This window comes from Sciurus carolinensis, chromosome 4, assembly GCF_902686445.1.
Source record: "Sciurus carolinensis chromosome 4, mSciCar1.2, whole genome shotgun sequence".
NCBI lineage: Eukaryota > Metazoa > Chordata > Mammalia > Rodentia > Sciuridae > Sciurus > Sciurus carolinensis.
In genome coordinates, this window is record NC_062216.1 from 105,296,753 (window position 1) to 105,312,112 (window position 15,360).

The 15,360-nt window shown below is 35.6% G+C and overlaps 1 protein-coding gene and 1 pseudogene across 1 annotated transcript in view; both read right to left on the bottom strand.

The window, feature by feature from the left end:
• The window catches only part of Nell2 (neural EGFL like 2), a 452,294-nt gene that overhangs the window by 132,748 nt on the left and 304,186 nt on the right, over window positions 1–15,360 (bottom strand). The window lies entirely within an intron of this gene.
• Window positions 533–946, bottom strand: LOC124982172 (60S ribosomal protein L37a-like; annotated as a pseudogene).

A 15,360-nucleotide genomic window follows, 5' to 3' on the forward strand; every position in this document is an offset into this window, starting at 1 on the left:
TCCTCCTTCTGCCATGCTTGGTTTATTTTCTCCTAGTCTTTTCACTTGTATGCTCAGCCTCCTTCCCTAATCCTTATTTGATCAAGAATCTAATACACTCAAATTTCCTCCCTTTCCTTTAGTAATTTCACAACATAATCCAAATTCTGGTTTTATGGCAAAAACTTGTTTTGTCTCAATTGTGTTTCATGGAGTAAACTTTATCTGAATACATTGAAGGGCAACCACATCTTATAACTATCACCAGATAATTTACATCTGTTCTCTCAAAATATTATTGAAGTTTCTTCTGTGTAGTTCAGTGTTCTGAAGGATGAAAATATGGATGATTTGAGATTTTTTACCTCAAGGAACTTTTAAACTGTTAGAAGATTGGTGATATGAACAGGTAATTAACTGTGGTATGTTGTAGAAGTTTAGTGCTGTAAGAAAAAATAATGAGTAACTAGGGACAATAGCTAATTCTTTAGTCTTTACTACATGCTATAAAGAACTGTGTAAAGTTTTTTACATACACTATACCTTTTAGTCTTCACAAAAGCCTTTTCAGGTAAGTACTACTATTATTCTTCATTACAAATGGGAATATAGAACTTTCTTTTGTTGTTGTTGTTGTTATATAAATTAACCTATTTATTATAGGCCAGGGATGTCTCAAATGGCAGAACTTGTATTGGTCTTTCAATTCCTTCAGCCTTCTGATTGCAGACTTGACAGTGACAGCAGAAAGGGTGTTGTAGGTCCAGGCACCACCAGCCACTGTTTTCATGCAGGAACCACAGTGCCAGAACCCCATAGCCCATCTCTTCATCTTGGTTTTGCCACAGAAGGAGCAAGTGTACTTGGTATGCTGGCTGATTTCAATTTTCTTCACCATTTTCTGGAGGGAGGTACCGTTTACCAACGATTTACCAACAATTCCGAACTACTTAGTGTGTTTATCCATGTTGCTGTGACCTAGGCCGGAGCCTGGAGAACCAGAACTTTCTTAGAGTAATTATGTACCTTGTCCAACAGCATTTAGCCAGAAAGTGACAAAATCAGGAATCACCTTCAATACTTTAAAAACTGCAACCAACAAACAAAAATCTCATGAGACTTAAGGAGCTCAGAGATGAGGTCTAACTGGAGTCTGGAAAGCGTAAGGAAATAGGCAAATAGGTGGGTCTTGAAATATGGGTGGGAGGTTAGCAGAAAAGGGTAAAAATGGGAAAGAGCATTCACAGGAAGAGAATATGAGTGTAGAAAATAAGAGCAAGGAGCATGAGCAAGCCATTAAGTGATAGAGGTGGCAGATGCTGATGATTGAAAGATATAGTAAGGAATAAGTGTTGTTAGGATCCAGAACACAACATGATTTTATCTGGTTGTCAATAAAGCAATAGTGACTGTCAGCTAAGAAAGAAAAGATGGCATGCCAAAATTAGAGATAATTTTTACGAAAATTAATCTAATAGCAATGTGTAAATGAGGAGGCGCTAACTTTCTTGACAAACTCGGTTTCCCATGTTAGAAATACAGCTTTGCTCTTTCTTTTTTTCAATGCTTCTGTTTTTCTTTTTATTTAATCCTTTTGAGTCAGATTATTCCCAAGAGTTTAATCAGGAGTCTTATAACATTAAAAGGAAGAGGAAGAGAAAGGCAGCAATGAAAAAATGAATAAATAAAAAGAAACCAGGTGCTTCTTACCTGCCAAGCACTGGGCTGGGCAATGTATACATGTAACATACACACAGCATGCAGTAGACATATCTTTCTTACTGCAGATATTCCAGCCTCTGTGCTTCTGTGGAACTAAACTGTATTAAATGGACAAAGTAATGAAGACAGGGGCAGATTTAGACATAGAACTCAGAGGTACCAAAGTGAATCAATATCTGTGCCTAGAGAAAGACATTAGATAACTCAGGCTGTGTATCAGGATGCCTGGCAAGATGGTGTCAAGATGAATAGAAATAAGAGAACTTCTTACTTTTAGGAATTTTGCTATTCTTGTTCTTGTTTATTTTTTGCTTTGTTTTGTTTGTAGGGCATAGGAGAAAACAGAATTAAGAAGTCAAAGTATAAAAGTAAGGACCATATTAGAAAACTGAACTTATTCTATTGATGATGCTAAAAATAAATAAACACTCCCTATACAAAATCTGTCTGTGAGACAAACACTTAGGTGGTAAGCTGGTGGGTCTAATTTATTAATCACCTTAACGTCCAACACAAAATTGATCTGCAATGAATATCTGTTAAAGAGTGCATCAATCACCATGAAATGTGTCTCTAATATGTGCAGCAGTTAGAGACCTGCTAATGCAGACTGGTCAAGGTATTTGAGGGTGGCAATCCTGTCATCTCTGTTGTCTCTTCAAATGCTTGCCCCCTTCCTTTGCCCTCACTCTCAGCACATGACACCTCCACAGACTTCATAGGAAAATGTCCAGGTCACAAGAATTTCTCATCCATAGAAATCTGCAGCTAAATCTTTCCTTAAGCCTTTCTACCTCCAAAACCAGGAATCTGGCACTCACCATCAACTTCCCTCTTGTTTCTTCTCACCCTCCGCATCCTAGAGACTAAGTCGCTTAGATTCTACTTCCCTAGTAGTTCTAATTTCCATTCCCTATTTTTATGAACAATGGTAAACAGCTGCCAAATTTTGGACACTAAGTCTCTCTTGTCTGGATTTGGGCAATGGTCTCATGATGACAGCACTGCCTCCACTTTGATCCATCTCCAGACCACGGTCTGAATGACTTTTCATGAAATCTGATCTCCTCTCTCCCTTATCCCAATTCTCTTTTCCTCTCCTTTTTGTTTTTAGTGACACCACAATGTTTTTACCAGCCATCAAGTTACTTAATCTGTCTTGTCCATAGTTTCCTACTCTGGAAAATCCCCAGCAGGATGTAGGTCAGTAATCAGTAATCAACCAAACATTTTTTGCAGTAAAAATGTGTCTATTCATACCAAATGGGATCAATAAAGATAAGAAAAAGCCTCACATCATTGAATTTTGCTGGCAAGAGAATTTTAGAAATAAAAATTTGGGGGAAGTTCAGAATTATGAATAAGAGATCATGGCTAGATATGCTCTTCATAGGGTTGAGGATCAAATGAGGTGATGTATGGAAAGCACTGAGAATGATCCGGGCATAAGTAGTGCTTCATGAAGTAGTTAAACTAGTAAGGATTGTGGATCTCCTTACCTGTCCCATAATTTCAGCATATTCCTGAAGACAGGACATTTTTACCATAGATCTTTGAATCCTCACTCTAGCTGTAACATCTAACACATATTAAGCACTTGATAAATGTGGATGAATAAATGATGGTCAGGTTCTAATATACTCAAAATCAACATTTTTCAAATTCTCCATGCCCGACATCTGGAGTTCACTGTATTCACTCTAAGTCCACATAATATGTTTGAGATTAAACATTTGTAACAGCATCTATGCACTGGTTAAGAGATCATGATGCTGAACTTCACCAGGCTGAAGTTCAAGCTTATTACTCCTATGTTTCCATGCCATTGCTCCTCCTAAATTTGGTAAAATGAGTGTTTTTCCATTTATTGGCATCTGAAAGAAAGGAAAGGTTTTCACTAAACTAGTGAAAAATCACTGCTGGAGAAAAAATATCACCCTTGCCTAACCTCACATGATCTATTCTTTTATTGAAAGTTCTAAGGCTTGCTCTGCTTTAATATCTACAAATAAATAAGATTAGAGGGTATTTTCAACAAACCATACCAGAAAAAATGTATCTTAAAACAAAATTCAATATAAAAGGGAACTTTTGAAATTCCCTTTTATCATCTAGAGTAAACAACCACAGTACACTGACCCAGACAGTCCTTCCAATGCATTTTAAATCTTAGAATATTTCCACACTTGGATCAGATAACAAATTCTGACCTTCAATCATCCAATTGTAGAACATAGAATAATTCCTTAGATTTTAAAGGAATGAGACCATGGGGCAAAAAGATCTATCAATATTTCCACTCAGGGACTTAATTTTAAAATGATCTTCATCATAAAGTTCATTTTTACTAACAAATGTTATTTGAGTCTCTACCACAGAACAATTCAAGAAACACTATGAGTTTCTATACCAAAGGATTACATATATGTTCTTCAGTGTATTTGATAAGATACATATAAAAATATCTTTTGTGCATTTTTATTTCATATTTCTGTGTATACTATGTTTTGGAGCATCTAATCATTTCTGACTTTTAAATCTAATAAAACAATGTTCTTTAATATTGTCAATATTATCTGCAATGATGTTGATGCTACAAATATGTGTTAAGGTCTTTAATGTATAAGTAAGAGTTTAGTCATGACAAGATAAATAAGGAGGAATCCCTCCAAGACATTTATAGATGTTACTGCCTCATAAAATAATGCATGTAATGTCTCTTTATGTGTGTGCATGTGTGTATGTGTGAATGCATTATATGTGTGTTTGTGCATATGTGTGTGTATGTATAATTTACCTTCACTAGTAATAGATAGATGTTAAGTAGCAAGTTGGTACCTAATTTGTACCTGTGTTTTGTTCTGTTGTTGAGTGGCAAGAATCAATTTAGGTATATAGTGAACTCTTTTTTCTCTTACTTTGAAAGTCACCTTTTTAAAATCCAAAAAGGATTTTCTTTTTTGATAATACGGTTAGAGTGCCTCTTTGTTTTTTTTTTTTTTCAAAGATTTTGAAATGGCTTTTATTCTAAACCTCATTCTGAACCATTCGATTTTACTTGATGAGGTTCCTTCAAATGCAGTAATTCTTTTCTCACTTTTCTGCACAGAGGGGAGCTCTTGCCCCCAGGAACCACTGAAAGTTTTCAGAGGAACTTGAGAAATGCTTTAACCTGCCAACTTATTCAGTGTCCCTGAATAGTATACATCCCACTTCAAAAACAAGCTAACTCATCCTTTTGTTTATGCCCACTTTTCCATAAGCAATAGACATCAGGGATTGCAATCAGATTAACCATTAGATGTAAACAGGTATTTGATCTTAAGACCAGAAGATATGTAGCCTTTGGAGCAGTAAAATAATAACATAGGAAGATGAACTCTAACGTTTTTATTCTCCCCTCTCATTTCACTACATGCCTTCTCACACCTCTGCTTCCTCCCCTGGTGTCCCAACTGCAGGTTTCTCTTACATCATCTCTAATTTACTCATTCTACTTTTTAAAAAAAGTCTTCCACAGTGTCAATTAAAAACTTTTTAAAAATTGTAAATTGTAATCTCCCTAACTGCAGGTGAACATTTTAATTACAACCAGCAATGTTCTGCTCTGGGGAAACCACCTGCTCTTTGTATTCACCACTCTTGTTCCACCTTCTGATTGCACCTGGCATCTTCCTCATCACTGCCTTCTTTCCTCCACCTTCTGTCTCTGGGGACCCAGATCTAGTGTCACTGGCAAGCACGTATATTTAAAGGTTCTCTCTTTTTGTGCTGTTTAAACATGTTCCATCTTTCTTCCCACAAATGAAAAATCCATTCACTCATTCAGAGTGCCACTTAAATGTAAAGTGAGATGAAAGAATGCGGGCAAGAAGGCAAGAAAGCAAACTGAAAAAAGATTTGCAGTTCCAAAGAACAGCTGGTTCCAGTAGCTTCCTGGACCCCTATGACAGATCAAGTTGACCAGGACTCTTTTCTGGTCTTCCAACCTGGCCTCCATATTCTTCACCCACCCTTCCCAACCCATTGTACCCCAAGATGAAATGACAGGCTAAATCAAAATGATTATTTTCAAAGTGAGACATAAACATTCTTAAAACTCTGGTAAAAACAGACTGTTGGGATTATCATTTGAAACTTTTGAGAAATACAATTATCTGAAAGAGAAGATTAAAATCATTCAGCTGCATGTATTTCAGAATCACTAAGTGTTAGGGAAGTTACACTATTGAGGTCATAAGTTTATTTTGGGAGTAGGAAGGTTCTCTTTCTTGAAATGCCTGTTCTCATGGCTTTCATAACAGCCTCTGTCTCCATTGTTGTCTTAGCCTGTTATGCTTTCCTCTATCACAACATAGAACACCCTAGATTGCAAGTATTACCTACCAATTTTTGTTTCTAGGTTATGAACTCCAGATTACAAGGCAGATGTGATTTGTTTTTATGCCCCAATTAACATGGCAAGAGAGGTTAAAGAATAGTTATCCCTGCCAGAATGAGCAACAATCAGTCAACTCTATGAGCCACCTCTCTACATCTAAGTAAAAATGGTATACATACTTGATGTGTAAATGCAGCTTCAAGAAGCGAGCATATACTCACTATATGCTTCACTGCCATATACTCATTGTATATGGCATACACTGAGTATCTGGCAGAGGGTCTGATTGAAATTTAGTGCTCTGTCCGTTTTTATTCCCTGATTTTCAAAATGCACCAATCCATCTAGGTTGTTTTAAGAAGGTCCTGGTCTGAATGCTGAACACTTGCAACAGAAGACTTTAAACTGGATTTACATTCCTGGACTCTCTCTCCATTCAACTATTATAGAGGGGAAAAAATCTAGAAAACATTGATTATTGTGTGGTCAATCAAATCTGCCAACACATTACCATATCTCAAAATCTTATCTGAATTGTGCTGAAATACTCAAGCTTGCCAACACAAATGAAGTTAATACCTTTATAATTATTCCTGACAATTCTACATAATCTAAGGTAAAATGAAACTTAAAAGGTAAATGAAAAAGAGGTATCATTACAAAATCAATTTTAATCAATATTCTTCTCTAACGTCTCTATAAATTTTTTCCCTATAAGTTTAAAATTAAATGATTTTTAAGAGCAATCATACATATACCAATATATTTGAAGGTATTCTGATAATAAGCAAACATACCCATCTGTAGTCTTCTTATTTCATATAAGTACACAGAATGAGCATTTCAAAACATGAAGCTGATCATGATACTTCTACTTCCTTCTCTTCCCAGACTTCTCTGGGATAAAACTCAAAGTGTTTGCCTTGGCTACAATATGCCCCCTCAGGGAAGTCATCCTTCACCTCTCCTCCCAGTCCCTCTGGCTGGTGTTCCTTGAAATAAAAGGCATTTTGCAGCTCTCTTCTAGAGATGCTATAATCCACTCAGGACTCTACTCAGAGGGCACATTCCACAAAGAAGCTGTTTCTCATATTGCTTCCTTTCTTTACAGCACTTGTTCATATCTAATATTATATTATATTATACAAAATTATTTGTTTATATATTTATGGTCCATCTTCTTAATTAAAATGAAGCACTATGAGGGCAGTGACCTTAATTTGTTTTCTGCTATTTCTATAACACCTAAGAGAATTTATGCACAGTAAAAAATATAGAGAAGTTTAAAAAAGAAATTAGACCTTATGAAGTTATGTCTCTTATTATAATTCTTACTGACCACATGAAGAAATGGAGGCTCAGGTAGATTAAATGATTTATCCAAAGTACCAATTACTAAAGTGGCAAAATTGGATCTTATTTATCTTTACTTTCAGCCAACAGCTTTTGATTATAAAGAAACAAACATGAAGCAAAGGGTACCCACACTGAATTTCAACCTTGCAAAAATGTAACTTTTTGTTTTTTAGAATAGTAATAGTTTTTAATCTTGGTTTATTTTTGTTTTCCTTTCACTCACTAAGAGGGAGCCCTAGTGTGATTTTGCAAATCCCAGAATGTGAAAGCTAACAGGGTGTGACAGCTGGTATGTCCCATGCTCGTCACATTCAGTGGTCTGTAACAGGGTAAATGACACAATTACCTGCTGTAATTACTGCTGCTGACAATCCAGTCTCCCTGGTGAAAGCTTTATGAAATTCAGAACTGCTTTTCTTGTCAATTCAATCAAAACCTTTGCCCACATATCTTGGGCAGTATTTGGCTAAATAAACATTTAAAAATTACACCCCAAATCTAAGTGGACATTTATTTCTTAGTGTAATCTAAGTATTCTGTATGTATATTCTGTTTAAATGTAATTTTGTGAATTGAAATGGAAATATTTCTAATAAGTTTTGCTTTAAATCAAGAATAAAGTCTCACTAGTTATAAAGATGCATGGAATACCTAAAAAAAAAAAAAAGCAGGTGCACCAAAAAGATAAAAATCAGGAGGACTGAATCAATAGAGCATCTGCCAAAAATCTCTTGTCTATAGTGGTCTGTTGTACACCAAACTTGTTACTTGTTTTATTTCAACTATAAAGACACTTGAGAATATATACAGATACAAACAATTGTAATAGCTGAATGCTCTGAGTTTGGCTGACAGCCAAACCCTTCAAAAGTTAGAGGTAGGCTGACAGAGTAAAAAATAAAAAGGCACAGGGACATATTTTCCTTCAGATTTATAACTTGTTTCCCTATTCTTTAAAAATAGTATAATTACTAAATTCCCAAAGTCTGGGATTAGCAGATTAAATAGTTTAAACAGGGTATTAAAAGAAACCCACTTTTGAGAAAATAGTACAACTCTTTTGCAAGTATATTCAAGGAATACACTTTTCCCCCCCTATGGATAACACCATTATGTTAAAAGTATATTAGTAACCACTTGATTTTGATTTTGCAAATAACTGGTTCCTGCTTTAATGATGCAATGCATTCCTGGAAATCATACCAGAAGGCTGATTATCATTAAATGGAACTAATCATTTCCTTATTGAGTTCACATGTTCTAACACAGTTTGGCATCATCAGCAAGAACCAATGAATAAATGGGTGAGGAGGTCAAAAATAAAGGACATGTGTTTCATAATCAGTGCTAATGTGCATACCAGTGAAATGCACAGATGAGAAAAGATGGCTAATGTGGAATTCAACTACACTGTGACTTGTGTGTGAGTTAGCTTTTCATTGCTGTGAACAAAATGCCTGATAAAAACAACTTTAAGGAGGAAAGATTTACTTTGGCTCATTGTTTCAGAATTATCAGTCCATGGTTTGGCTGGTTTCATTGCTTTGGGCCTGAGATGAGGCAGAACATCATGGTGGAAAGGAGTGGTGGAAGAAAGCTGGCCACCTGATAGTAGCCAGGAGAAAGGGGAAGGGGCTGAGGACAAGACATAATATCCAAAGGAATTCCCCCAAGGACCCTCTCCTTCAACAATGACCTACCTCTTACAATCTATACTGCTTTCCAATAGTCTAATTGACCAATCAATGGATTACTCCACTAATAAGGTCAGAGCCCTCATGATCCAATCACTCCCCAAAGCTCCACATCTGAGAACTGCTGCTTTAGGGAGCAAAACTTTCATACCTGTTTTGGGGGAACATTCCAGATACAAAACATAATAAATTGACACACAGTTCCTTATTCTATAATGATACAAAAGAATTGAATCATATTTACTCTTTAATTTACAATTCCTGGTAACAAATTAGAGCAAATCAGTGTAATCCAAATATCAAGATGGAAATGTTATATGAACATCAAGGAGAGTAAAGATAGAGGTACAAATTATCACACACACCTTATAACTTTATGTATTGAAAGGATTAAATTTTACATTTTAAAGTATAATGAAGTGTGAGTTAATAACACAATGGGGGATTATACTGATAGTAAATCAGTAACTCCTCTTTAGATTTCTTAGACTTGGTAATTATTCAGTGGTTGCCAAAAATATTGTAGCATGCTGACCCCCACAGTAGAACACTTAGCTGCTGCACGACAACACAACCCAAGCAAATATGTGATCTCATGGAAGCTCCAATTAACTGAGGTTATTAAGTCTGTTCATCCAGTCTTCAAACCCACTGGGTTCCACAGAACTTCCCCACCCTTGTTATTTGTCAGCTTTTTTTGGAAAGGGGTTTTGGACTGGTTTATTTCTTTACTTTGTAATGTTTGACCCCAGGTTCTGCATCCCTCAGAACTCCAAATGAGCCTTTCTCTGAACATATAACCTAAGAAGGCCCCCAGCGCTGCTCTTGATGGCTTTTCTTCATAGCATCTACTCAGCATTTGATACTATTCATTCACCTGCTTGTTTACTAATCTACCTGCCTGTCCCCTCCTCGCAGATGGTAAACTCAATGAGAGCATGAAGGGCAGGGCCAGCACTACACCCAGCCTAAGGCAGGCCCTGATATGCATTCTTCAGATTAAGGACTTTTCCCAATCTGCCTTTTTTTTTTTTTTTTTTACACTTCATAACTCTAAATTTGAAATTCTGAGGGTCTGAAGATTAGTGAATATATAGTTGATGAATAGGAATAATAGCTTCTCTGTTCAGTGTAGAATAACTGTATAATATTAGGCTTTTATTTAAAGGCAATTACATTTCAAGAGACATGATATTATATAAAGTGTATCTACATTTGGGTACAAAGGAACCCAATAATATAATTTCATTCTACTGTATTAATTTTAACTGAGTGAGAACTATTTCAATATAAATGGCCTAAGTAGTCACTTTCAAACAGAAACATGAAAGGGTATAATTTCAGTTTCAGCATTATAACAGAGTCCACCATAAAGGAGGAATATCAGGTTAGAGGAGTTTGATTTTTTTTTTCAAAAAATCATGTGGAAATCATTTCAGGAAGAATTGAAAAAAATTAAAGCTTATTGAGAACATTTTCCTACTGACAAGATTATATTGGGTTAGAAGCAGGACACAGAGTTGTGTGGTCCATGCAGTAATGAATCAGTAGCAAGAGTATCACAAAAATGTTAGCAGCAGGCTAGTTAGAAAAGTCTAGGCTGCCAGATCTAACATGAAATCTTTATAGATGAACTTCATATTTAGGAGATGGTTCTAGCACATATAATGAAAGAATTTTTTGATAACTTTCTCTGAAATTTCTGGGTTAAAATATTATTTTCCAAAAATCATTTTTGTGAACAACATGGTAATTGACTCAAATGAAGAATGAAAATATTTATTATCAAAACACTTTGTGAAGGAATGGTCACCAATTCCAGAAACTGGTTTGCACTGTAACATATATTTGTAGACGCTGTCATAATTTCCAGCTATACTACATTTACTTTGTAATCTAGAACAGTACTTGAAAGGTTTCAGAATATCATTTTTCTCTATGAATTTCTTTTCTAATTTGCCTTTGTCCTCCTGAAATGATTCCCATAAATAGCACTAATTCTACTAAGAAAAGGGTACCTTTCAAAAGAGCAGACCTGCTGGTTACATATGATAATAAGTAGTGAAGCACTATTACTTTGTTCTAAGTTACTAATAGCACCATTAATCAAGTCAAGGTGTTTCATTATCCAAAGAGAAGTAATACCTATATGCATATTTTGCATATTTAACCTTCTACACTTTGGAGATATATAATTTTTACTTGTATAATCAGGTAGAGTTAATGTGAACAGGAGAATGTCTCATCATTGAACTGACATTTATATTCAAGCTAAGTTGTAGCTACTATTTTTTGAGCACTTACAATGTGACAAGTATTGTAACATATGATTTACTCTGTTCTTTGATCTGATATTCACAGAAACCCTGTGAAATAAGGATTATCATTCCCATTTTATAGGTGAAGGAAATGAGGCAGGAAGAAATTAATAAACCTCTTCAGAGAATTTTAAGTAGAGGAGTTGGATTCAAAGTTAGATCTTCCGAATTCAAAATCTGAACTCTTAAATACTAAAATAAGTTTTAAAAGATCTAATTGAACTAATTGATCTTCTTAATTTAAAATTTTACATTGTATGAAAAGTAAATATGTTCCCTGTTAAACAGTCTATAGATCAACTCCAGGCACATGACCAACACAGTGTAGTCAGTTGGTGCTTCTTATGGGTTTTGCTCTGGGAATTGTCCTTTAAGAAATCAACAGTCATATCATCTTATAAGGGCCCCACTTTAAGTTACTTAACTAACACACATCAATAGCAATTATAATGACTTATTAGCAATAATAACTTGGGAAAGCATGAAATAACACTGACAACTAAAAAATTCAGAGATATGGCAATTTTTTTTGGTTTGATTCTTTTTTTTTATTTATTTGTATTGTAAACAAATGGGATATATCCTGTTTCTCTGTACATGAAGTAGAGGTACACCATTTGTGTAATCATACATTTATCTAGGGTAATAGTTTTTGAGTCATTCTGTTAATTTTTTTTCTTCCCCTCCATCCCTCCCACCCCCTTTTCCCTCTATACAGTCCCCTCCTTCCTCCATTCTTGCCCCCCCCCCACTCCCCATTATGTGTCATCATCCACTTATCAGCGAGATCGCTCTTCCTTTGTTTTTTTTATTGGCTTATCTCACTTAGCATGATCTCCTCCAGTTTCATCCATTTGCCTGCAAATGCCATAATTTTACCATTCTTTATGGTGGAGTAATATTCCATTGTATATATATACCACAGTTTCTTTATTCATTCATCAATTGAAGGACATCTAGGTTGGTTCCACAATCTGGCTATTGTGAACTGAGCAGCTATGAACATTGATGTGGCTGTATCTCTGTAATATGCTGATTTTAAGTCCTTTGGGTATAGGCCAAGGAGTGGGAGAGCTGGGTCAAATGGTGGTTCCATTCCAAGTTTTCAGAGGAATCTCCACACTGCTTTCCAGAGTGGCTGCACTAATTTGCAACCCCACCAGCAATGTATGAGTGTGCCTTTTTCTCTACATTCTCACCAACACCTATTGTTGCTTGTATTCTTGATAATCGCCACTCTAATTGGGGTGAGATGGAATCTTAGTGTAGTTTTGATTTGCATTTCTCTTATTACTAAAGATGTTGAACATTTTTTTCATATATCTGTTGATTGCTTGTAGATATTCTTCTGTGAAGTGTCTGTTCATATCCTTAGCCCATTTGTTGATTGGGTTATTTGTATTCTTGGTGTAGAGTTTTTTCAGTTCTTTATATATTCTGGAAATTAGTGCTCTATCTGAAGTATGAGTGGCAAAGATTTTCTCCCACTCTGTAGGTTCTCTTTTCGCATTGCTGACAGTTTCCTTTGCTGAGAGAAAGCTTTTTAGTTTGAATCTATCCCAGTTGTTGATTCTTGCTTTTATTTCTTGTGCTATGGGAGTCCTGTTAAGGAAGTCTGATCCTAAGCCGACATGTTGAAGATTTGGACCTACTTTTTCTTCTATAAGATGCAGGGTCTCTGGTCTGATTTCAACATCCTTGATTCATTTTGAGTTGATTTTTGTGCAGGGTGAGAGATAGGGGTTTAGTTTCATTTTTTTTGCATATGGATATCCAGTTTTCCCAGCACCATTTGTTGAAGAGGCTGTCTTTTCTCCATTGCATATTTTTGGCACCTTTGCCTAGTATGAGAAAATTTTATTTATTTGGGTTTGTGTCCATGTCTTCTATTCTGTACCATTGATCTACCTGCCTATTTTGGTGCCAATACCATGCCATTTTATGTTACTATTGCTTTGTAGTATAGTTGAATTACTGCTATTACGATATCCCCTGCTTCATTCTTGCCCACATTCTTTCATCTCACTTTACATTTAAGTGGCACTCTGAATGAGTGAATGGATTTCTCATTTGTGGGAAGAAAGATGGAACATGTTTAAACAGCACAAAAAGAGAGAGCCTTTAAATATACATGCTTGCCAGTGACACTAGATCTGGGTCCCCAGAGACAGAAGGTGGAGGAAAGAAGGCAGTGATGGAAGATGCCAGGTGCAATCAGAAGGTGGAACAAGAGTAGTGAATACAAAGAGCAGGTGATTTCCCCAGAGCAGAACATTGCTGGTTGTAATTAAAATGTTCACCTGCAGTTAGGGAGATTACAATTTACAATTTTTAAAAAGTTTTTAATTGACACTGTGGAAGACTTTTTTTAAAAAGTAGAATGAGTAAATTAGAGATGATGTAAGAGAAACTTGCAGTTGGGACACCAGGGGAGGAAGCAGAGGTGTGAGAAGGCATGTAGTGAAATGAGAGGGGAGAATAAAAACGTTAGAGTTCATCTTCCTATGTTATTATTTTACTGCTCCAAAGGCTACATATCTTCTGGTCTTAAGATCAAATACCTGTTTACATCTAATGGTTAATCTGATTGCAATCCCTGATGTCTATTGCTTATGGAAAAGTGGGCATAAACAAAAGGATGAGTTAGCTTGTTTTTGAAGTGGGATGTATACTATTCAGGGACACTGAATAACTTGTCAGGCTAAAGCATCACTCTGATACCAAAACCAGACAGAGACACATTGAGGAAAGAAAATATCAGACCAATATCCTTAATAAACATTGATGCAAAAATTCTCAACAAAATCTTAGCAAATCGCATACAAAAATACATTAAAAAGATAGTGCACCACAATCAAGTGGGTTTTGACCCAGGGATGCAAAGTTGGTTCAACATTTGGAAATCAATAAATGTAATTCACCACATCAACAGACTTAAAGTCAAGAATCACATGATTATTTTGATAGATGCAGAAAAAGCATTTGATAAAATACAGCATCCCTTCATGCTCAAAACACTAGAAAAAATAGGGATAGTGGGAACATTCCTTAACATTATAAAGGCCATCTATGCTAAACCCATGGCCAATATCGTTCTAAATGGAGAAAAACTGAAAGCATTCCCCCTAAAAACTGGAACAAGGCAGGGATGCCCTCTTTCACCATTTCTATTCAACATTGTCCTCGAAACTCTAGCCAGAGCAATTAGACAGACCAAAGAAATCAAAGGGATACGAATAGGAAAAGAAGAACTCAAACAATCCCTATTTGCTGATATGATTATATATTTAGAGGAACCGGGAAATTCCACCAGAAAATTTTTAGAACTCATAAGTGAATTCAGTAAAGTGGCAGGTTATAAGATCAATGCTCATAAATCTAATGCATTTTTATACATAAGTGATGAATCTTCAGAAAGAGAAGTCAGGAAAACTACCCCATTCACAATAGCCTGGAAAAAAAATAAAATACTTGGAAATCAATCTAATAAAAGAGGTGAAAGACCTCTACAATGAGAACTACAGAACACTAAAGATATGGTAATTTTTTGATCATTATTTTTAGTTCTGTTATCTGGAGCAAAGATTAGACTTATTTTCTAGTGCTCCAGGAAGCAAAATAAGGACTACCCAGTGAACAAAGAATATAGTGTTTAATTCTTGATATCTTCCTTGCCTAAAATCCCCTTTCTTTATCCTTTCCCCCCAAATTCTATTTTTCCTGGAACACGCAATTCACTTTTCATTACTTTCAAAATAAATTTCGCATCCTTAGAACCCTAAGGCCTATTATACTGGCCTCTTCTGATTGTTTTTATTTATTAGCAAAACTCTCAAATAGACTAAGTTCTTTGAAAACAGGGTCCAAAGAGACACAGATGATAGAAGTAATGGTAGGTATTTAGGGAGTC